Genomic DNA, 23,585 nt, shown 5'->3' on the forward strand with positions numbered 1-23,585 from the left:
TGAGCCTGTGGATCTAAACTCATCTGTGATGGTCTGCAGCTGGGAGCAACCGGATCAGTGTCAGTCCCCTTGCAGCCATTGGCTGGGAGCCTGCATGTTCCTTGGAATGGTATTTGAAACATGTCACACTAGCCGTGCCTTCGCTGTGGGCTGGGAGGCGAGTCACTCAGAATCTGCATTATGGAATGTATGTTTCAGATCTACAGTTAGGAGATCTTTTTTAATAGCCAGAGAATATAGTCATAAATATATCTATTAATGTATTTGTGCAAGAAACTTTTTAAAGATTTTTTTATTATAAAAAGTTACCCCCCAAAATTGAAAATGAAAGAACAGTGGAATTAAAAATCATCTGTACCTTAATTATACATAAAGAATCATAAAATCCTTCTAAACTTTTTTTTGTTCAAATGTAGATATTTTTCCCATCCAAAAAGGAAAATTATTATTTCACATTTTTTTCTTTCTCCTTTTATTATATATTCCATATCAATAAATATAAATCTTTTAAATCCCTTTTAATTGCTGTTTAACACTATATTGAACAGATATGTAAATAGTTCTAGGTTTCAGAAATTTAAAAAATTGTCATTACAATACCACTGCAAAGAATATTTTGGTGTTTCTATTTTTAGTTACTAATTTGGACTAAAAATTAACAAGTTTGCTTTTCTTCATCTAAAACATTGGTTATTTTATGAAGGAACTGTAAGGATTTTAAATAACTTTTCAGTAATTTCAACAAAGAAATTATCTTTAAGGCAAAAATGTATGATGGATTGCAAATCTATTTTTATTATATCTTCACTTTTACCAGTGTGACATATGTGTGTGTTTGCACAAGTGCTTTAACTACCAGCAACGTAAGAAAAATCTGTGTACTAAAAATGTGAAAATACTTTCCCGGTTTGTGTTTTCATTCTCCCAATATAGGTTTTGGATGACAAGCTTGTATTTGCAAAAGTACATCCCCTGTGGGAGGTGTTCTGTACATAAGCTGAGATACTGCACATAATATTGCCTCTGAAGCCCAATGATCTGAAAACCCGGTCCTCAGCCTTTGATAACTTCAGATGTTTTATGAAAGTCCTCCAAATGGATGAAAGTATCAACAACCGGAACAAGAGCTTTTCTTTGCCCTATTTGAGAAGAGCTCCGTCAATGACTTTTATATTCAGCATAGAGATACATTCTCCAATCCAACCACCAGAAACCGCATTGTAAGTCTAAACCGAGTTTAGCTGCTGTCTTGGGGGTGATTTAGAACCTGCTGTTGAATTATCAGTGATTTGGTTTGGTTGGTTTGATTTGGTTTTTAAAAGCTGCCCATAAAAAGGAAAAAAGAGAAAGAAAAGAAATATGCCTACAGATTCCTGTTAGGATAGTAAACAGTGGCTGGTTAGTTACCTTGTATAAACCACAAGCTCTCTTAGAACATTTTTAGGTTTGCTTCATCCTTTCTCAGATCAAGTATCAAGTAAGAGACAGTGTTAAAAAAAATTCAGGATTAACAGGTTTGTGAGCTCCAGGATTTGCAAGGCAGCTTTCCCTCCCCATGGTGTAAGTCAAATGGCAGAATTGAAATAAAGCACCTCATGTATCCTCCGGTGTTAAGAGGAAAAGGCTAATCTTCTTGACCTTGTTTCTTCCTGGGTAAAATGAAGATAATATATCAGGAGGCGACAAGCTCATTTAAGGCAGGAAGCATGTTGTCTTGTTCACTGCTGAATCTCAGGCACCGGGAAGGCTGAGTTTAACGAGCGAATGAATGAACTGTACTTCCCCCACAGTTACCATGTGGGACAGTGAGGATTAGAACCTAAGAGCATAGACTCTAGAGGGGAGGGCACAGCTCAAGTGATGGGGCGCATGCTTAGCAAGCATAAGGTCCTGGGTTCAGCCCCCATCACGTCCTCTAAAATAGACATATAACCCTAATTACCTCCCCACCCCCCACCAGAATTACCTTATTATCTCCCCACCACCAAAAAAAAAAAAAAAGATAAGTGGCCAAGAGTGTAGACTCAAGCTGGAACACCTGTGTTGGTTTCCCGCTGTCGACCTTGTAAATGTCATTTACCCTCTGTGTCTATCAAGTTCCTCACCAATAAAATGGGGATAATTGTAGTACCAACCTCGTAGAGATGCTATGGGGATTAATGAATCTGTGTCAGTGATACAACAGCCCTGGCTTATATTAAGTACTATGCATCTGTCAGCTCTTTTCATAATTTCTGACAGATGTTATTATCGACCAAAGACGTATTAGTTCTTTGAAAGGGAAATGCATGTTAGACCATTTCATTTATCACTTTCTGTAATTCAGGCTTTTCCCTCTGAAATACCATTTTCTGTCTGTGCACTAGAAAGCCACAAGGCTTTCCAAATTTCATCTGTCTGGGTTCTTGTCATGATGGCAATACTGCAGATTGCTGACATTTTTTAGGGACTCCGTCTGAGATGACAGCAACCCCTCAAATTTAGGAGCGCTTCTCTAACTGATAACATCTCGCTAGAAATGAAGTTTTTATAATGTAACAGCTTCAGACGCTTAATGATGCCATAAATGCAAGGATGTTATATCTAAGCTCTTTAAATAAATCCTGTCATTGAAATAAAGGAAATACTATATTATAGCCCTCTATGACTTTGTTATCTTTGCTATCTGTTTATCTGACTCTCTAAGACCAAAGAAAGCAAATACTAAGATTGATCATTACTACTGTGTGGTACACGTATATATGGATGAAGATAATATTGAAATGCACTGTTTAAGATATTAAAATGGACACTAAACAGCTTCTTGATGCACATGCATGAACAGAACAGGGAGCTGGGTGCAGGGAGCAGACACTGAGCTTCCTGGATTAGAGACCCAGCTTAGCAGTCCAGCCCAGCAGTCCACATGTTTCATATTTATGTTCCAGCATAATTAGCAGTGAGAGTCTTAAATGAACTTTGGGGACACTTGCAAACAGCTGTCATGATTACTAATGCGGGACACCAGGATTCTACAGTGTTTAGTTGGCATCTGTGCATAACCAGTTCTTTTCCACTAAAGCTTCTTGTAATTGCTGGTCCCACATCCAGGCTGAGGAATCATCTCATGTGGTGTTTGGGAGGGAGGTAAGTGGAGTCAGGACCCATGTTAAGGCTGGGTGGGTAATAATCTGGTGCTAGTACAAGAGAAAGGAAAGTAGGTCAGGTGGGAAGGAGAATGACTGGATTTAAACTTTGTTTCTTGAGTAAGCTAAATATATAACATCATGTCAAGTTACTTTGTTGTTTATATTCCATGTGCTGTCACCGAATAACTACTGAATTGTGGGGACAAAAATGCCTGGGTTTTAGAATTGACCCTGCTCCTAACCTGCCAGAGTCCAGGTTCCTCTGGGTGCCCAAAGAGGGGGCTGGACCATCAGGTGTCCCTCCACTGCAGCAGTTTGGGCTCTTGGGTGGCCTAGATTTTTGCTGTGGAAGACTAGCCCGGTTGTAGTACATTAAGCATCTGCAAGACTCTCACCAGGTACCCACGGTGGTCCCAGGACTGTGACATCCAAGCGTTCCTTTCCAATCACGTTTGCAAATGACCCTCAAGGGGTTAATATTAATCCTGGGTGAGAATTATGAAAAATTATATGGTACCGCCATCCCTCCTGGCAAGTGAGGGCCCCTTATTTACAAATGACCACGAAGTGTTAGAACCAAATTTTATCAACAGAACATGTGAGCATTTTGTGACAGTGACACTCACCTGTTTGCTTCTGATTCCCAGTGCCACTTCAGCCTCCGTCAGAGGACGTCAGCTGCCCCAGCGATCAGGGCCTTCTGTACAGGGAATGGGCTCCTCCTCGAAGCACAGACAAGCAGCAGCCCTTAGGTCTCATCAGGTGAGCTGTTGTGGAGAGCACTCCAGTGGGAAGGGCTCAGGGTTGTCCTCATGGCATGTGAGTGTGACAGTCCTCCAAGAGTGTTAACAACCAGGAAGCTCACAGGAGCTCTGAGCTTCGTTGCCCCAAGTTTTTACTGCAGGCTTTATTTCAAAGCCATGATTTATTGGGTCATTACCTACATGGCTAACCCAAACCCTAACTGTAAGTCAAACCTTTCCTTAGCCCTAAACTTTGAGCCCCTTCCTCTCCTGGTGGCCACTCACTTGTCACAAAGCTTAAAGCCCCACTCTTCTAATCACATGGTTGGTGTCTCTGGCTGGCCACTCCCCATCCTGAGTCATCTCATGAACACAAGCCATCCAAGGTTCCACCATGAATAGCAAAGACACTCCTATCTTGGGAAATTTCGAGGCTTTAGCGGTTGCTGCCTAGGAACTGGGAAAAAAGACCTACCAAATTCTTCATTAAATAGGAGTAAATGTTATATTTCATTTAAATTATAAAATAAGAGAGAAATTCTCACTGCTTTTCTGTATCTGCTGTTCGACACCGTTTCACTACACCACGTGATTGTAATGTCGCTCTCAGCATGTGTCTTCTCAGAGCACCAGTGCCGGCTGCTCCCCGGGAGCTTATGCTGTTTGGGCAAGGCTGCTGGGGGGATGGAGGCCAAGGACAACCGAGAAAACAAAAATAATCGGGCAAATAAGGAAACAATGTCAGATTGAAATGAAGAAATAACACAGTGTTGAGATGGGAGACTTGGGGGGAAGTGAGTTAAGAAAGCTATCTTTGAGTAGGTTACATGTGAGCTGAGATGGCGATAAGGCGGCTGGAATTTGAAGATCTGGGAAAAGTCACCCATGGAATAGAGGCAGCTTGTCCATTGGCCCTGAGGCACAAATGTGCTCAGCAGGTTTGAGGAGATACTGGAGCCAGCGCTGGTGAGAGTGATGAGACGCGAGGTTTAGAAGGGCATCAGGAGCGCGGAAAGGAGTGTAGACTCTAAGCGCACTGAGAAGCAGTCATGATAGCTTAAGCACTAAAGTAATTTTCTCTCACTCACATTTTGCAAAGATAATGTGGAGAATGTATGGCAGGGACCCAGGAAGCAGGGATGCCAGGTAGGAGGCTCTTGGATTGGGCCAGATGAGAGATGGTGGGAGCCAATGAGGAATGCGTTTGGGGAGTGGGGCTGACAGGATTCAGTTATGGGCTGGCTGTGGATGGTTAGGAGAAGAGGAGGGTCAAGGTAGCCCCAGGTCGGTCTGGAGCCAGGTGTCTGTTCTTTCTTTTCTCAGTGCCCCATGCAGTTGCCCACCTACTTGGGCAAACCTCTTAACCTTCAAAGTGAGGGTTTAAAAACACTGAAGTCTATTTGTTGTTTCACATTTTATGGAAAGATTCAAACATGTACAGAAATAGAGAGAACAGTACAGCCAGCCTGCCTGTATCAGTCACCCAGCTCCAGAATTATAAACTCAGAGTCACTGTTGTTGCATCTTTCATCTCCATCTCCTCCCTTTCCCCACTATGGGGTCATTTTGAAGACAATCCTACATAGCTTAACCTTTCATTAGTGAAATGACAAGGTCTCTTTCAAATAAAATTGGAATATTCCTTTTTTTTAGGGTTACAAAATAATTCCCTGCTTGTCACAAGAATACACTTTTAAGTAGTTTTGGGGTTGAAATCAAGATCCAGACAAGATTCAGGCATTGCAGCTAGCATATCTCTCAAGTGCGTTCTAATCTATAATTTTCCTGTTTCTCATTTTCCTTGAAATTGCTGAGGGGTTTCTCTGTTTCCTGTTTGGCTGATTTCATTCTCCCCTATGGTGTTAGACTTGTTTCTCCATCCTATGTATTGGCTTTAGCTAAGTGATTTAATCCTCCCCTAAAAGCTTGGTCTGATTGAGGTTCAGCTTTATGCAAAAATATTTGTTATGTGAAGTTTTGTACTCCTGTCATAAGGTACATAATATTACAGTTGACTCTCTTTTTTGTGATGACAGCAGCCAAAAATGATTGTCACCCAGGATCATTATTTCATAAGGAATTTTATTTCATGTGGTCATACTCTAATTTCCTCCCTCAATTATCAGCAGGATCAGTCACGAAGAGGCACTTTCTCCTTAACCCGGGTTATCCTTTAGAACACAGTTTTAAAGGAGGATATTTGTTAATATGTAAATATTTAAAATTGATAATTTTTTTTCTTTTTAATTTTTTTTTCTAATGGAGGTACTGAAGATTGAATCTAGGACCTTATGCATGCTGAGCACACACTCTGCCACTGAGTGTACCCAATCCCCCTTGAGATTCATATTTATATGATATCTTCCTTCTGTTATTTTTGTTTTATGTTATACAGAATTTGAAGGCAGGGCAATGGGTTTGACCGCTCTTTAATCATTCTTTATGGGCTTTTGGGGTTTGTGTGTGTGTTTGTGTTTGTAAAGAAAACAATTTTCCCACTATTTTAAGTATGTATTGCTAAGGCAATTATGTTGATCTTTTCCCTGCTCCTGGTCCATGTATTCCCTTGTTACTTCCCACTAGTGGCCCCTTGAGCTCTGTGACAAGACTAGCATGTCGTTAATCCATGTGGAAGGAGATCTGAAGAGATTTATTCAAGGAGATGAAATTTGTAGACAATGTATTGGAAAGTATTGTGAAAGTTGTTCGTTAAGAGAAGGTCTGAGGTTGAATTGTTAAGTGCACAGAAATCTAAGCTATGAACCACCAAGACAATTATTAACTCCAGGAAAACAAAGTAGGGAAGAAAAGGTAAGACTAGCACAAATTGCTACAGCTTTGAATAGTCTGTACAGAGTAATAATAATGTAAAGCAAGGATACTGAACTGATGAAAATTATAATGTAATTGTATGAAAAGGTTGGAAGAAAAAAGATTTGGGTATGTAGATGAGATGGGGTTTGAAAGAGATCTGAATCCTCATTTTCCAAAATAGAAAGTTAAATAGGTGATACATAAAGCTGAAAAAGTCAGTAGGCTGTGTTACAAGGATATTAGTCAGAGAAAGGGAGTAAGTATTCCAAGAGTCAGCAGTAGGAGCTGAACGTGGTTTTTTCTGGCCAGGAAATGGGGCAGTTGTTGGGAACTGCTCCTTTTTACAATCGGTGTTCGAGAACTGTTTGACTCTTTATTAAATGTATGGCATTACTTTGCTAAAAAGAAATCAAAGCTGAATTTTGAAAAATTTATGTTAAGAATTGGGGTGCTTTTGACAGAGAGAGATAACAATCAGCAAAACTACATTTGAAGGGATCCTCATTATTCTTTGCCTTTCAGCAAGGACTAGGAGGCAGACAACTGTTTAAGGTTCAAAAATTCTGTCTGACCTTCCTGCCGACTTGTAACCTTTGGAAGTAATGAACTCCCCGTCACTGTAAATATCCAGGCAGAGGCTGCCTGACCAGCTCTGTAACTGTAGCAGGGTGTGTTTACCATTGGGCAGTTAGAGCAGGCAAATTCTAACATTCTTTCAGTTTTGAATTTGGCATTTTCAGGATGGATAGTTGATAAGAATGTATTACAAAAAGCTTAACAAGAAAGAGTCCAAGACATCTCAAACCCATTGCCAGGGTTTTCTCTGCCAGACACCATCCTAAGCCTGCCACCCGTGATCCAGGCCACAAAGCCCAGTCACATGAGAATGAACACACTTTGTCGCTCCTATCTGATTTGGCATCGGGCTCAGCCCTTTTCCCCATGGAATGGTCCACGCCCATGTCTCTGATGATGGAGCTGGTCTCACAGCAGCCCTGTGAGTGCTGGTCCAGCCCAAGGGATTCCTGCGTGAAGTTTTCCAGGATTCCAGGCTATTCTCAGAGCTGAGTCCCCCTTAGGCTAAGCCCACGGAACTCATCTCAGCTCCAGACTGAGCCGGAAGCCTCAGAGAGAACTCAGAGCTGAGGAAATCCACAGGTTTTACCCAGCACTGCCGAGTCAGCAGTGAGCCAGTTGAGGGAATTATCAGCAAAAGCAAGAAACACCTGAGCCGCCGTCTCATTGTTCCACCTCATCCCTAAACTCTCTGTGTCTGCCTGTCTGTGTCGGTCTCCCTTTTAGGATCAGCCTGGCACCACTTCATGCCCTGCCTCCTTTCTTCTAATCTTGCCTCCCTGGCCTGTTCCATCTACTCCAGATTAACTGAGAAGAGGTTTTAAAACCTAGGAACAAAAGACGTGCTAGATACAAAGAATACAGGGCAGTGCCTTCCTCAGTCACATCCCTCCTGCCCTCTCCCATTCCCACAATGAGTTTTATAAATATTTTGTCAGACAGACATTGCACTCCCAGTTGTTATCATTATCAGCCATTTCCTTATTATCTGTGGTTTACGATGCATTTGCTCCAGGGACTTTCCCGAGATAAGGCAGGAGCAGATGACTGAGCCAGTTGTTGATGTCCACTTGTGTCAAGCCTGTTAAGAATGATTTTGGGGGGGATTTGTTGAATGTGCCAGACTGTCCAGTGAGTGGTGATGATCCCCTGCATCTGCTCTGGAGTCAGCCTCGTCCCCTCCTTTGCTCTGTTCTCATTTATCTCTCTTCAGCAGGTGAGCCAGTGATCTGTATTTCTATGATACATAAAACACTTCTTATTTCACGGTAGAATTTGGGGGCTGCTATGAAAACGCATATGTTTTAAGAGTGAATTGAGTCGGAGGTTTAAACTTAAGGCCCCCTTGATTTAGAATCAGAAATTAATATGATGGAGGGACGTATAGCTCAGTGGTAGAGTGCATGTCTAGCATGCATGAGGTCCTGGGTTCAATCCCCAATGCCTCCATTTAAAAACAAATAAATAAACCTAATTATGCCCCCCAAAAAAGAAAAAATAAATTAACATGAGGATGAAGCTACAGAGTGATTATTTGTGTCTTCTGAAACTTCCTTCTGTCTTTCTGCAGGAAATTCTAAGGAGAGAAGTTCGGAATCTACTTTGCTTGGCTGGGCTATTACACTCAGATGCTCCTCCTGGCAGCAGTCGTGGGGGTGACTTGCTTTCTGTGTGGATATTTTAATCAAAATAGCTGTACATGTGGGTAACTTGTCTTTATTCCTTGTTACCGTGCTTACTTAACTTAGAATGACATTCTCCAGGAGCATCCATGTTGCTGCAAATGGCCCTATATTGTCAGTTTTTATGGCCGAGTAGTATTCCATTGTATAAATATACCACTTCTTTAGCCAGTCATCCGCTGATGGACATTTAGGCTGTATCCATGTCTTGGCTACTGTAAATAGTGCTGCTATGAATATTGGGATGCAGGTGTCATCCTGAAGTAGGGTTCCTTCAGGATACATGCCCAGGAGCAGGATTCCTGGGTCATATGGCAAGTCTATTCCTAGACATTTGAGGGAACTCAATACTGTTTCCACAGTGGCTGCACCAAACTGCATTCCCACCAGAAGTGTAGGAGGTTCCCCTTTCTCCACAGCCTCTCTAGCATTTGTGATTTGTGGATTTTTGAATGATGGCCATTATGACTGGTTTGAGGTGATACCTCATTGTAGTTTTGATTTGCATTTCTCTGATAATTAGTGACACTGAGCATTTTTTCATGTGCCCATTGATCATTTGTATGTCTTCCTTGGAGAATTGCTTGTTTAGGTCTTCTGCCCATTTTTGGTTTAGGTTATTTGGTTGTTTCTTATTAAGTCATTTGAGCTGCTTATATATTCTGGAGATCAAGTTTGTCAGTTTCATTTGCAAAAATATTCTCCCATTCTGTAGGTTGTCTTTTTTTTTTACTTATGGTGTCCTTTGCTGTGCAGAAGCTTGTAAGTTTCTTTAGGTCCCATTTGTTTATTCTTGCTTTTATTTCTATTGCTTGGGTAGACTGCCCTAAGGGAACATTTCTGAGATGTATGTCAGATATTTTGCCTGTATTTTCTTCTAGGAGGTTTATTGTATCTTGTCTTATGTTTATCTTGCTGAAGAGACTGTCTTTATTCCATTGTATATTCTTGCCTCCTTTGTCGAAGATTAGTTGACCAAAAGTTTGTGGGTTCATTTCTGGGCTCTCTATTCTGTTCCATTGGTCTATATGTATGTTTTTGTACCAATAGCATGCTGTCTTGATGACTGTAACTCTATAGTATTGTCTGAAGTCTGGGAGCGTTATTCCTCCAGGCTCTTTCTTTTTTTTCTTCAGTAATACCCTGGAATTTCTATGTCTTTGATGGTTCCATATAAATTTTATTGTGATTTGTTCTAGTTCTATGAAATATGTCTTGGGTAATTTTACAGGGATTGCATTAAATCTGTATATTGCCCTGGGCAGTGTGACCATTTTAACAATATTGATTCTTGCAATCCAAGAGCATGGGATACCTTTCCATTTTTTAAAGTCTTCTTCAATTACCTTCACCAATGGTTTATAGTTTTCTGTGTATAATTCTCTCACCTCTGTGGTTAGATTTATTCCTAGAAATTTTATTACTTTGGGTGCTATTCTAAAGTGTTTTATTTCTTTACTTCCTTTTTCTGTTGATTCATCATTAGTGTAAAGAAATGCAACTGATTTTTGAACATTAATCTTGTAACCTGCTACCTTGCTAAATACTTCGATCAGCTCTAGTAGTTTTGGTGTGGACCTTTTAGGGTTTTCTATATATAGTGTCGTGTCATCTGCATGTAGTGACACTTTTACCTCTTCTTTTCCAATTTAGACCCCTTTTACTTCTCTTACTTGCCTGATTGCTATGGTCAGGACTTCCAAGACTATGTTGAATAGGAGTGGTGATAGTGGCATCCTTGTCTTGTCCCAGAATTTAGTGAGAAGCTTTTGAGGTTTTCACCGTTTAGTGCTATGCTGGCTGTAGGTTTGTCTTATATAGCTTTCATGATGTTGAGTTATGTTCCCTCAATACCCACTTTGGTGAGAATTTTTATCATAAATGGGTGTTGAATTTTATCAAAAGCTTTTATGCATCTATTGAGATGATCATGTGGTTTTAGTACTTTCTCTTGTTGATGTGAAGTATTACATTGATTGATTTGCATATGTTGAACCACCTTTGTGTCCCTGAGATGAACCCAATTTGAGCATGTTGTATAATCTTTTTTATGTGCTGTAGAATTCTATTTGCTAGTATTTTGGTAAGGACTCTTTTGCATCTGTGTTCATCAGTGATATTGGTCTGTAATTCTCTTTTTTGGTGGTGTCTTTGCCTGGTTTTGGTATCAGGGTGTTTGTGGCTTCATAGAATGAGTTTGGGAATATTCCTTCTTTTCAATCTTCTGGAAGAGTTTGAGAAGGACTGGTATGAGTACTTCTTTTTATGTGTGGTACAATTCCCTGGTGAAGCTGTCCAGTTCTGGATTTTATTTGTAGGGATTTTTTTTTATTGTTAATTCGATTTCATTCCTAGTGATCGGTTTGTTCAAGTGGTCAGTTTCTTCTTGATTCAGTTTTAGTGGACTGTGTGTTTCCAGAAACTTGTCCATCTCCTCTAGGTTATCCCTTTTTTTATGTAGTTTTTCATGATATTCTCATATGATATTCTATATTTCTATGTTATTTGTTGTAATTTCTCCATTTTCCTTTCTTATTTTGCAAATTTGTGCTCTCTCTTTTTTCTTCTTTGTGAGTTTGGCCAGAGGTTCTCGATTTTATTTACTCTTTCAAAAAATTGCTTTTGGTTTGATTGATTATTTTCTCTATTTCTTTTAATCTCTATTTTATTTATTTCCTCCCAGATCTTAATTATTTGCTTCCTTCTGCTGACTTTTGGGTGTTTTTACTCTTCAGTTTCTAGTTCTTTTAACTGGTGGGTTAGATTGTTTTTTTTGATATTGTTCTTCTTTTTTGAGGAAGGCCTGTATCACTCTAAACTTTCCTCTTAGCACTGCTTTTGCTTTGTCCCATAAGTTTTTTGTGGATTTTTTCATTTTCATTTGTCTCAAGGTATTCCTTACTTTCATCTTTGATTTCATCATTGACCCATTTTTTTTTAATAGCATGTTGTATAATCTCTATGCTTTCCTTTTTTCATGCTTTGTTTTTCTGAATTTGATTTCTAGTTTCAATGGCATTGTGGTCAGTAAGGATGCTTGAGATAATTTCTATCTTCTTAAACTTTTTGAGGCTTCTTTTGTGACCAAGTACATGATGAATCCTAGAAAATGTTCCACGCACACTTGAAAAGAATATATATCCTATTTTGGGGGGTTGTAATGCTCTGAAAATATCCACTAAATCTAATTTTTCTATTGTATCATTTAATTTCTCTGTTGCCGTATTTATTTTTTGTGTGGAAGATCTGTCTAGTGATGTTAATGTGGTGTTAAAACTTCTGACAATGATTGTATTCCCATCAATATCCCCGTTTATCTCTGTTAGTAGTTGTTTTATGTACTTAGGTGCTCATGTTGGATGCATATATATTAATGATTGTAATATCCTCATCTTGTATTGCTCCTTTAATCATTATAAAATGCCTTTATTTATCTTTCTTTATGGCCCTTGTTTTAAAGTCTATTTTGTCTGAAATCAGAACTGCTACACCTGCTTTTTTGGAGTTTCCATTTGCATGGAATATCCTTTTCCGTCCATTCACTCTCAATCTATATGTGTCCTTCTCCCTAAAGTGTGTCTCTTGTATGCAGTTTATTGAAGTTTCTTGCTTTATTATCCAGTCTGCCACTCTGTCTTTTGACTGGAGCATTTAGTCCATTATCATTTAGAGTAATTAATGATAAATGAGTGTTTATTGCTATTTGAACTTATATTTGCAGTTGATTTCATATTTCTTCTTTGTTCCTTTCTTCTTCCTTTTGTGGTATGGTAATTTTCCTTTGTGTTATCTTGGATTGTATTTAGTTTTTGTTACTCACTTGTAAGTTTTTGGCTTATGGTTATACTTTTTTGTAAGTCTGTTAACCAATTACTGTAACTGTGTGTACTAAACAGATAGTAATGCAATCTCAAACCCATCCTACCGAGAACAAAAAATTTAAGAAAATAGAAGAAAGAAAAAATACTCTATATTTAATTGCTTCCCTCTCCCACTCAATGATTTAGATGTCTTCTTTTACAATTTCATGTTTATTCTATTTGTAATTCATGGTAGTTATCACCTTTCCAGTTATAAGCTCTCATTTCTGTATCATCCTGCTTCTTTTTTATTTAGAGTGTACCTTACAATATTTCCTTTAGCATGGGTTTAGTGTTGCTAAAGTCTTTCAGTTTTTCTTCTCTGTGAAATTCATTACCTCTCCCTCTGTTCTAAAGGATAGCCTTGCTGCAGAAAGTATCCTAGGCTGCATCTGTTTTTTCATTCAGGAATTTGAATATATATTTCCACTCCCTTCTGGTCTGTAGTGTTTCTGTAGAGAAATCAGCTGAGAGCCATCTCTTGTAACTCACTCTTTGTTTTTCTCTTGCTGCCTTTAGGATCATTTCTTTATCCTTCAGTCTGGCCATCTTGATTTTGTTATGTCTTGGTGTGAGTCTCTTTAGGCTCTTCCTGTTTGGGAACCTCTGAGCCTCCTGTACTTGGGTGTCTGATTCTTTCTTTATGTTTGGGAATTTTTCAGTTATAATTTCTTTAAATACCTTCTCCATCCCCTTTGTTCTTTCTTCCCCTTCTGGAACTCTTATGATGCATAGATTGGCATGCTTTATATTATCAAATAGATTCCTTATATTGTTTTTATTGTTTTTTATTTTTTTCTCTCAACTGTTCTGATTGTGTGCTTTCTGTTGTCCTGTCTTCTAGGTCACTTATTCGTTCCTCTGCATTATCTAGCTTGCGTTGTACTGCCTTTAGGTCAGATCTCATTTCAGCCAATGAGTTTACCAATTCTACTTGGCTCTTCTTTATAGCTACTATTTTGTTTTTGACATATTTTATGTCTCTAAACACTATCTCTTTTAATTCCTTCAGTAATTCAATCACTTCTTTTTAGAAATCTTGATCTAATAGGCCATTAATATCTATTTCATTGATGGTCCTTTCAGGGGATTTCTCTTTCTCTTTTAATTGGGAATACTTCCTCTGCTTCTTCAACTGCTCATATCTCTCTGGCACTGTGGCTTAAGGAGTATCAGTTATCTATTGTGGCCCTTAAAGGGGTTTATTTTTTTATCTATCTAAGGCCTATGCTGGAATAAAACTTAAAAATGAGAGAGAGAAATAGAATTTTAAAAGAATGGAGGAAAAGAAGGTTTGAAGACAGTGTATAATCAATAATAGAAGAGCAAGTTGAAGAAGAATAGGAATCGAGTTGAGATGTCTTTTTAAAACCTTAACAAAAAGAAGAAAGAAATCAAAACACAGTATTTAAAACCTGTGAATAATCAATAACAGATCAAATCCAAGAGAATTAAAAATGAAATGAGAATTGTAAACATATAGAACTGTTTAAAAAGTAAAGATTAAAAAGCTCATAGAAAATAAAACAGGTATAAAAAGATTTTAAAAACAAAGATGTGTTCTCCTAGAGACTGAACGCTCTTAATGGTTTTATTGAGAGGTCTTTGTGTCTTCGCCCTGTTTCATGAACTCAGCTTGCTCTGTTGGCCCCCTGGTCTGTGCTGCTCACAGTGTCCATTGGCAAGAAGATTGCACCCCTCCAACACTGGGTCAGGTGCTGCTCTCCTTCGCGGTGGACAGGTGGGTCACTCCCCGTCCGGATGCCACAGTCAGTGCTGTGTAAGTTGCTCCATAGGTGGGCTAAGCTTCAAGAATAACAGGTTTATGGAGATATAATTCACATACCATAAAATGCAGCCTTTGAAAGTGTGCATTAGGGTTTTATGTACATTTCAGGGTTGTGTAGCCATCACCCCCAAAAGGAACCAGTACCCTTTAGTAAGTCAGTCCCTAACCTTCCTTTCCCTTAGCCCTCAACAGCCACCACTCTACTTTCTGCCTCTAAGGGTTTGCCTGTTCTAGGCATTTCATATAAGTAGAACCATACAGTATGCTGCCTTTTTTGATTAATGTCTTTCATGTAGTGTGACATTGTCAAGGCTCATCCATCGTGTAGCATATATCAATATCCAAATTCCTTTTTGTATTCAAATAATATGCCATAGTTATAAATACACCACATTGCTTATCCATCCATCAGTTGATGATGAATAATTCTGCTGTAAATGCTCATGGACAAGTTTTTGTGTGAACACATATTTCCACTTCTCTTCAGGATATATCAAAAAATGGAATTGCTGGGATGTATTCTACTTTTAACATTTTGAGGAATTGCTAATATAGCTTTTAAAGTGACTGAAGCATTGTATATTTCCAGAAGTAATGTATGAGGAGTCCAGTTTCTCCACATCCTCATCTACACTTTTTATTACTGGGTTTATAGATTCATATTTATATATCATATATCATATATATTTGTCATCCTAGTTGGTATGAAGTGGTATGTCATTGTGATTTTGATTTCTGTTTCCCTAATGCCTACTGATGTTGAACATCTTTTTATGTGCTTAGTTCCCATTCGTATGTCTTCTTTGGAGAAACATCTATTTAAATTCTTTGCCCATTTTAATTATATTTGTCTTTGTATTGTCATGTTTTAAGTCTTCTTTGTCTATTCTGGATAAAAGTCCCTTATCAGGGAAAATTTTGGAAATATTTTCATCCATCCTGTGGATTGTCTTCTTACTTTCTTGATGAAGTCCTTTGAAGCACAGAAGTTTTTAATTTTACTGAAGTCCAGTTTACTTGATTTTTTTTCTTTTGTTGTTTGTGCTTTTGGTGTCATATATTACAAGTATTTATAATCCAAAGTCCTGAAGATTTTCTCATTGTTCATTTTCTATATGTTTTATAGTTTCAGGTCTGTGATTTATTTTGAGTTAATTTCCATAAATGGTGTTAAGATAAAAGTTCAGTTTTCTTTCTTTCCAGGTGTATGTACAGGTGTCCCAACATCATTTTTGTAAAGATTACTTTTCCCCATTGGATTGTCATGGCACCTTTGTCAAAAATTAAATGGCTGCGTGTAAGCCTTTGTTTATGGTCTCTTAGTTCTTTTCTCTCAATCTATTTTTCTGTCCTTTCTGCAAGTACCACACTGTATGGATCACAGTTTTGTTAGTGAGTTTTGAATTTGGAAATTTCAAAACTTTGTTCTTTTTCAAGATTGTTTTGACTATTTTGGGTATCTTGCATTTCCATATTAGTTTTAGGATCAGCTTGTTCATTTCTGCCAAAAAGCCAGAGCTGCATTGAATGTATAGGTCATTTTGAGGACAATGGCCATCCTAAAAATAATAAGACTTCTGATCCATGAACATGGAAGAGCTTTCCATTTATTTTAGGTCATTTTTAACTTCTATCACTAGTATTTTAGTTTTCAATATACAAGTTTCAGATATTTTTCTCAGTATTCCACATATTTTTCTTAATATTACTAATTATTTTATTATTTTTGATGCTATAGTAAATGAAAAGGTTTCCTTCATTTTATTTTTAGATTATTCACTGCTGTTGAATAGAAATGTAATTACTTTTTATATATTCATTTGTGTCTTAAAATTTTTGTCAGACTGGGTTATTAATTCTAAGAGGATTTTTTTTCTTTTCTATTTTTCCTTTGTGGATTCCTTGTGATTTCAATATATAATATCATGTCATCTGGAATCAAAACAGTTTTATTTCTTTCTTTCTAATCTAGAGGCTTTATTTTCTTTGATTGGTTTGACTAGAACTTCTAGTACAATGTTGATTTTGGGAGGGAATAATTCAGTGCTTCTGCATTATGTATGATCTTTGCTTCAGGTTTTTCATAGATGTTCTCTGTCAGGTTGAGGAAGTTCTCTTCTATTCCTAGTTTTTATCCATTATTCTATTAATATGGTGTATTACATGAATAGACTTTTGTATGTTGTACTGCCTTTGCATACCTGGATACATCCCACTTAATGGTGGTCTATTTTATATGTTACTGTTTTGGATTTGCTTCTATTCTGTTGAGGATTTTTGCATTTATATTCATAAGAGATAGTCTTTAGTTTTCTTGTGATGCCTTTGTCTGGTTTTCGTATCAGTGTGATACTAGTCTCATTGAATGAATTGGGAAGTGTGCCCACCTCTTTATTTTCAGACGAATTTGTGAAGCATTTTTTGTTTGTTTTTGTTTTTGTTTTTTCTTTAAGTAGTTGATGGAATTCACCAGCAAAGCCATACGGGCCTAGCATTTCTTTGTGTGAATGTTTTGGATTGCTATTTCAGTCACTACTTACTGTAGGATTATTTGAGTTTTCTATTTCTCCTTGAATTAGCTTCAGTCATTTATGTCCTTCTAGGAATTTATCCATTTCATTTACATTATCTCATTTATTGGCTATATAATTATCCATGGTATTCCCTTATATTCCTTGTTATCTTTGTAAGGGCAGTAGTGACATCCTTCCTTTCATTTCTCATTTTAGTAATTTGAATCTTCTTTTCTTTTAGTACTAGATAAAATTTGTCAATTTTATTGATCTTTTCAAAGAACCAACTATTCCTTTTGTTGATTATTCTCTGTTGTTCATCTATTGTCTATTCCATTTATTTCTGCCTTTAGTATTTTGATTAGAATGTTTAATTCATTTACATCAATGTAATTTCTTATCAGATTGAAGTTACAACTGCTGTCTACTTTCTATATGTCTTTTTTTCCCATTCCTCAATTACTACACATTTTTGTACAAAGTAAGCATTTTCAAGTGTGCCATTTTAATTTGTTTATTTTATCTTTTTCTTCTCCTCTTCCTACTCTTCCTCCTCCTCCTTCTCTTCCATTGCCCTGGAGATTATAATTAACATCTTGTTTTAAAGCAATCTAGTTCACATGAATACCAACTTAATTTCAACAGTACACAAAAACTTTGCTTTGGTATCAGTCTTTTCCCTCCCCCTCCTCATGCTGTCACTGTCATACAAATTGCACCTTTATGCATTTATAAGCTCATCTACACAGTTTCATAAGTATTGTTTTATGCAGTTGTCCTTTACATCAAATAGAACAAAACATTTACATGTAATACTCGATTTATACTGTTTTATTTTTTTACTCATGTAGTAGTGCTCTTTATTTTTCAGGCGAGTGTCCTTTCATTTACACCTGCTGGACTATCCTTAGTATTTCTTGTAGGGCAGGCCTGCTAGCAATGGATTCTTTCAGATTTTGTTTTTGTAGGAGTGTCTTAATTTCTACTTTAATTTTTTTAAAGAATCATTTTGCTGGCTATAAAATACTTGGTGACAGTCTTTTCCTTTTATCTCTTTGACGATACCATCCACTGCCTTCTGGTCTCCATGGTTTTTGATGAGAAATCAACTGTCTTACTGAGGAGCCTTTCTATACGTTGAGCCACTTTTCTCTTTCGGCTGTCAAGATACTTTATTCTTGTCTTTTGACACACTGAATCTGATGTGCCTATTTTAGATGTCTCTAAGTTTATACCACATGGAGTTTGTTGAGCTGCTGGGATGTACAAATTAATATTTTCATCAAATTTGGGAAGTTTTCAGCCATTATTTCTTTATATATTCTTTCTGCCCCTTTATTCTCTCCCTCCTTCTGGCACTCCCATTATGTGTGTATTGGTATTGTTGATGGTGTCCCACCTATCTCTGACACAGTGTTCATTTTTTTTTCATTCCTTTTTCTTTCTGTTCCACAGACAGGGAAATCTCAGTAGTTTTAATTTAACTGACTTTTTCTTCAACAAGTTCATATCTACAGAGAAACCACTTATTGAAGTTTTTATTTTAGTCATTATATTTGTATCTCTAGAATTTCTAGTTGGTTTTTATTATAAATTTTATTTATTGTTATTCTCTGTACAATGAGATGAGCACATAATTTAATCCTTTAGGCATGGTTTCTGTTAGTATTTTGAACATATGTGTAATTGCTTATTTATGTCTTTGTCTAGTAAGTCCAGTGTCTGGGCTACCTCAGGGAGTTTCTGTTGACTACTTTTTCCCCGTCTGTTATGACCAAACTTTTCTGTTTCTTTGTACATCTTGTAATTTTCTGTTGAAAGCTGGACATTTAAAATATTACAATGTGGCAGATCTGAAAGCCTGATTTTCCTCATCTCCAGGGTTTATCATTGCTTTCATTGTCATTGCTGCTGCTGCTATTTATTTAGTTACTTTCCTGAACAAATTCTGTAAAGTCTGTTTTCTTTATCATGCATGACCATGAGATCAGTGTGTGTGAAGAAAGCCTAGTTGTCATCACTGTAGTAATGATTGGACAGTGATTTCTTTCAATGCCTGGAGACAATCGTTTGAGCTGTTGCCAGGTGGCTGTGTGTCCACGTGCTGAGGGATGCCCTCAGCACCGGCATGCAGTCAGCAGCTCTTCCGTATCCTTTAGTTCTTGCTTATGCAGAATCTCAAGTTCAGCCAGAGTTGAAGGCTTAGGATTTTCTCAGATCTTTCCTTGCCATGTGCCACACATGTATATTGCCTTCTACAATTCTCAGAATTTTTTGGAGCTTTTTAACCCTACCTTCACCCCCAGAACGTCTCATTACTCAATTTTGCCTTCTAAGTTTCCTAGTCAGCACGTAGTTAGCCTCTACTGGTCCCACTGCCTCAGGCAGTTGTAATGTTAGATACTCACTGCTGATTGTTTCCCACACACACTCTGGGGACAGGCTGTTTGCACAGCATGAGTTTGTGACAGGTCACATAGTGACAGCTCTCTGGGGGCGGATTTTTTGGGTAACTTTAAATAACTTCTGCCCCTACCTTGATTGTGAGACTATTGCTTATAAAGGCCACCATTTAGGTGAGGATACAGGGATGGGGTAGATCAAGTTACAATGCCTCAAAACTCACTATCTTTATGGAGATTTAGCTGGGTTTTTTTTTCTCAAATAAAGACTCCCCGGATTGCTGGAAGTGTTGGTTTAATTTCCAGAGTTCTACAGAGGTTAATTTTGACAAATTTTACAAAGCCATTGTCATTGCTTCATAGAGGAGTAAGTTTTCCAAGATATTTACTCAGATATTCTAGAAGTGTATCCCATTTGCATTTGTGTTTAACTGAGTTACTTGCAAGACTAACTAATTCTACAGCTCCAGCCCCATTCACATAAGAGTCCACCTGCATGGATTCTCCTACAGCAGTGTACAACCTGTTGTCAGACTGTTGTTTTTCTTATTAAAGTGTAGGGGTTTTTAAAAATATGCTCATGAATAGCCTTTTGTCATTTTTACACGTTACAAAACTTCCACTAGTCTGTAGCTATTTTTTCCCCTCACTTATCGTTTCTTTAATGAAGTTCTCACTTTTAAGGATTTTCAGTATAGCAGTTTGTGGATGCTGATCACACGGGTGAGGCATTTAACTACTGTCTAAACCTCAGCCTTTGCTCTGATTCACTGTCTGGAACATCTGAACACATCTACTGAACCCCATATACCAATGGATGCTGACAGACCTAATTAAAAAAATGCTTTTTAAGTAAAGCAAAAAATATTAACTTTGACACTGGAAACGACAAATCTCAAATTTCCTAGCTGATCTTGCTTTCTGTGATCATGAGCTACATCATGTTTTTAGAGCCGACAGGCATATTGAACTACTGATTTTATTTCATCGGATTTTAGAATGCAGAACACATTTCAGGCCCACTTATAGCACCATATGTGTATCTTAAAGGATATGTACATATGATGATGTCTTTATTATAAGTACCTTATTTTATTTTAAGTACCTACTGCTGTGCACCTCATTAAGGAAAGCTTGAAACTGCAGTACTGAAATTTTTCATACCACCATCATCCCATAGCATCTCTTTTGCACTTAGATGTTGTGTGGCAGAGTATTTTTCTGCTCCCTAGAAATGATCAATGTTGAAGGGGAAAAAAAAACCCTCCTCAAATAAATGTACTCCAAATCACACACTTATCTGAACGATGGCCACCATTTTAGTCCATAGTCCACACCAATCCATCTACTCATACTGACTCAGAGTACTCAACATAGACAATCCACCCCTGAATTCAGGGTCCTCAACACATGTTCTATCCCCTCCCCATTCCTTGTTGATTCTGACCTACTTTTGTCCAGCGTGTCCTGCCAGTCTCTTTGCTACTTGACTGCACTTTTTAATTTTTACCTTTGAGTTCCAGGCTGCGCCTAGTGATTTCCAGAGAAACGCCAGACACTTGGCTCATCAGGAGGGGCGGTGAGGATTTCAGAAAGCTGTTAAACTAACTCACTTTCAGATCAGTGAGTGGCTGTTGTGCGCATTCCTTCTAGATCTCTGCCATGCCGGCTGCATCCACCCCAGCAAAATAACGTAGCTCCTCCAACCACCTCTGCCTCCATTCATCTGGGTTTCTGCTTTCAGTGACACTCAGATGCTGCTGATGGGCATTATATCTATATATATTTTTAATTGAAGTATAGTCAGTTACAATGTGTCAATTTCTGATGTACAGCACAATGTTCCAGTCCTTCATATTCACATATATATGTACGAATTCCTTTTCATATTTTTTTACTAAAGTTTATTACAAGATATTAAATATTGTTCCTGTGCTATACAGAAGAAATTTAGTTTTTTAGCTATTTTTATATATAGTAGTTAATATTTGCAAATCTCAATCTCTGATGGGCATTTTTAAAGCCACATCTGGAACCCTTGTTGCAGAAGTGTCTGAGAAATATATTTTCGACCTCATAGACTTTTGGTTAGGAAGTTGGAATAAAGGCTGACCTGGCTCACCTAACTTGTCTGCCTTTGTGAGTAAAGAGGTCTGGAGTTTCAAGTCCCAATGAAATGTCCCAGCCCTTCAGTAGCAGACTCTTAAAGCTACCAAAATGCTCCCGTCTACCAGAGCATGACTTGTCCTTAGACACTGCTGGACATAACCACCGATGTTGTCTAAGGCATCGTCTTCATCTGGTGCACACTTTCTTTAGATGTGTAATATCCTGATTAACAGGACAAGCTAGTTTGGATTCCCAAGGCCACAGGCAGCCTTCTGCCTGACTTTGGAGTATATATAGTCCTCTCTCAGATCAGCTAGAGCTGTCTGGTGTGTGGTTTCCCAGAGAATGTGGGTGCAGTGGTCCCCACCAGAGTCCTACCAGTTGTTTTATTGCAGGAAGAGAGAGAGTAAAAGAGACAGAACAGGAAGTTCTTGTCCAGCCTCAAACACAGTCACCCCCTCCCAGGGCTCTTGCTCTGGGACACACAGCAGTGCAGGTCAGCAGCAATGTGGCCCTGGTGTACTCCAAAACATGGTGTGGTTTTACTGGGCTATCTGTGTCTTTCATGGGCCCTGCAAAGTTCTCGGCTTTGTGAAATGGGGAACTAAGGAACTCCCACCCATGGCTGTAACTCCCAGGGTTTGCACCCTTACGGGTTTTGAGGATTTGCTGGCAACTCATTCTTTTTCACTGGGTCATTTCTCGGTTACACCTGCAGTCCTGTACTTCCTTATCAGAACTGCTCCTTACGTTCGGGATTTAGTGAAAGATGCCATTTTAGCCTGTAAGTTCATGTTCAGGGAGGAGGAGGAAGAAGCACAGATCAGAATTGCTGTTTTGCTTTTTTTTATTATTGTTTTCATAAGCCGTCTCCTGTTGTCGAATGGACACTGAGCAAATGAATGACTGTTACACTCCCATTTGAAAGATGAGAAAAACGACACTCAGGGAGAGGAGGCAAACTTCCTGAGTTTCCAAAGACCAAAAGGGATGAGCACAGAATAAGATCCCTGCAAATTTCTTGTCTGTCATTTGCCTTTAGGTCAATGACAGAGTGCCGTGTGTAGCAGTAAAGTTGTAACGTGCTTTTAAAAGGGTGCAGATGTTCTTGTTTTGTTTATAAAATCACAGTGTTTTGTCTGAGACTCTGAAAAAGAGAAATGGGTTAGTAAATGTTGGTTTCTCATCCTTGGTCCTTCCTCCCCTTCACAGATATGGACCCTTCCATCTGTAGCAGGAATAAGACAGCCCCAGCCTTCCCGTCTCATGAGATCAGTTCTCATTCATTTCATTCCTGCCCACCAGTAGGTGATAAAGCACAGCGAGATTTTCATGTCCTGCTTCACTGATTCTTGTGAAATTAGGTGTTTGAAAAGGGAAGCTGCTTTTTTTTATATAAAGTGCAGTAATTTTCCTAGCAGAGAAGGAATTTGAGGATTTTCTTCATTGAAAATCAATAGAGATTTCAAGAGCATCTGTATTTCTGATGCATAGATTAAAATGACAAAATCTAGAGGGATTACCGAAACACAAGGAAGATACCAAAAGTGTCTTTAAAGAGCTTTTCTAAGACTGGGCTTTTAAAGAGACTGTTAGTTGACAGAGACCCTCTTCTCACCCATAGTCCCTCTCCTTAGGTTGGAAAGGGCCAGCGCTTCCCATGTGTGCAGTTCTGGTGCTTCAAGTGAGTTGTAGGGTAGGGCGGTGCACGTGGTGCTCCCTTCAGTTTGTCCATCCTAAGTAACCCCTGGCAGTCAGAGGGCGAGTGTTTTGCAACGACGTGAACCATTCACCATGCTCTCCGTGGTGTGTGCTCATCTCAGCTCATCCAGGCTCAGGTGATGGCAGAGCAGAGAGTGGTGGCAAGAGGTCAGCCATGAGTAGCAGGAAGCAACTGGAGTCAGCTGGGGCCCAAGTGGCTAGGAGTTCCAGGTTGAATTCCCAGGACTTCCCACAGCTCATTCATTCA

At 38.5% G+C, this 23,585-nt stretch overlaps 1 long non-coding RNA gene across 1 annotated transcript in view; it reads left to right on the forward strand.

Moving 5' to 3' along the window:
- Positions 1-996: 996 nt before the first annotated feature.
- LOC140699158 (uncharacterized) overlaps positions 997-23,585 on the forward strand; it is a 28,585-nt gene continuing 5,996 nt past the window's right edge. Inside the window, exons 1-3 of the long non-coding RNA XR_012077159.1 lie at positions 997-1,220; positions 3,776-3,890; positions 8,832-8,962. This is a non-coding gene — a long non-coding RNA (uncharacterized lncRNA). The remainder of the gene's footprint in view (positions 1,221-3,775; positions 3,891-8,831; positions 8,963-23,585) is intronic.

Source organism: Vicugna pacos, chromosome 11 (genome assembly GCF_048564905.1).
Source record: "Vicugna pacos chromosome 11, VicPac4, whole genome shotgun sequence".
Taxonomy (NCBI): Eukaryota; Metazoa; Chordata; class Mammalia; order Artiodactyla; family Camelidae; genus Vicugna; species Vicugna pacos.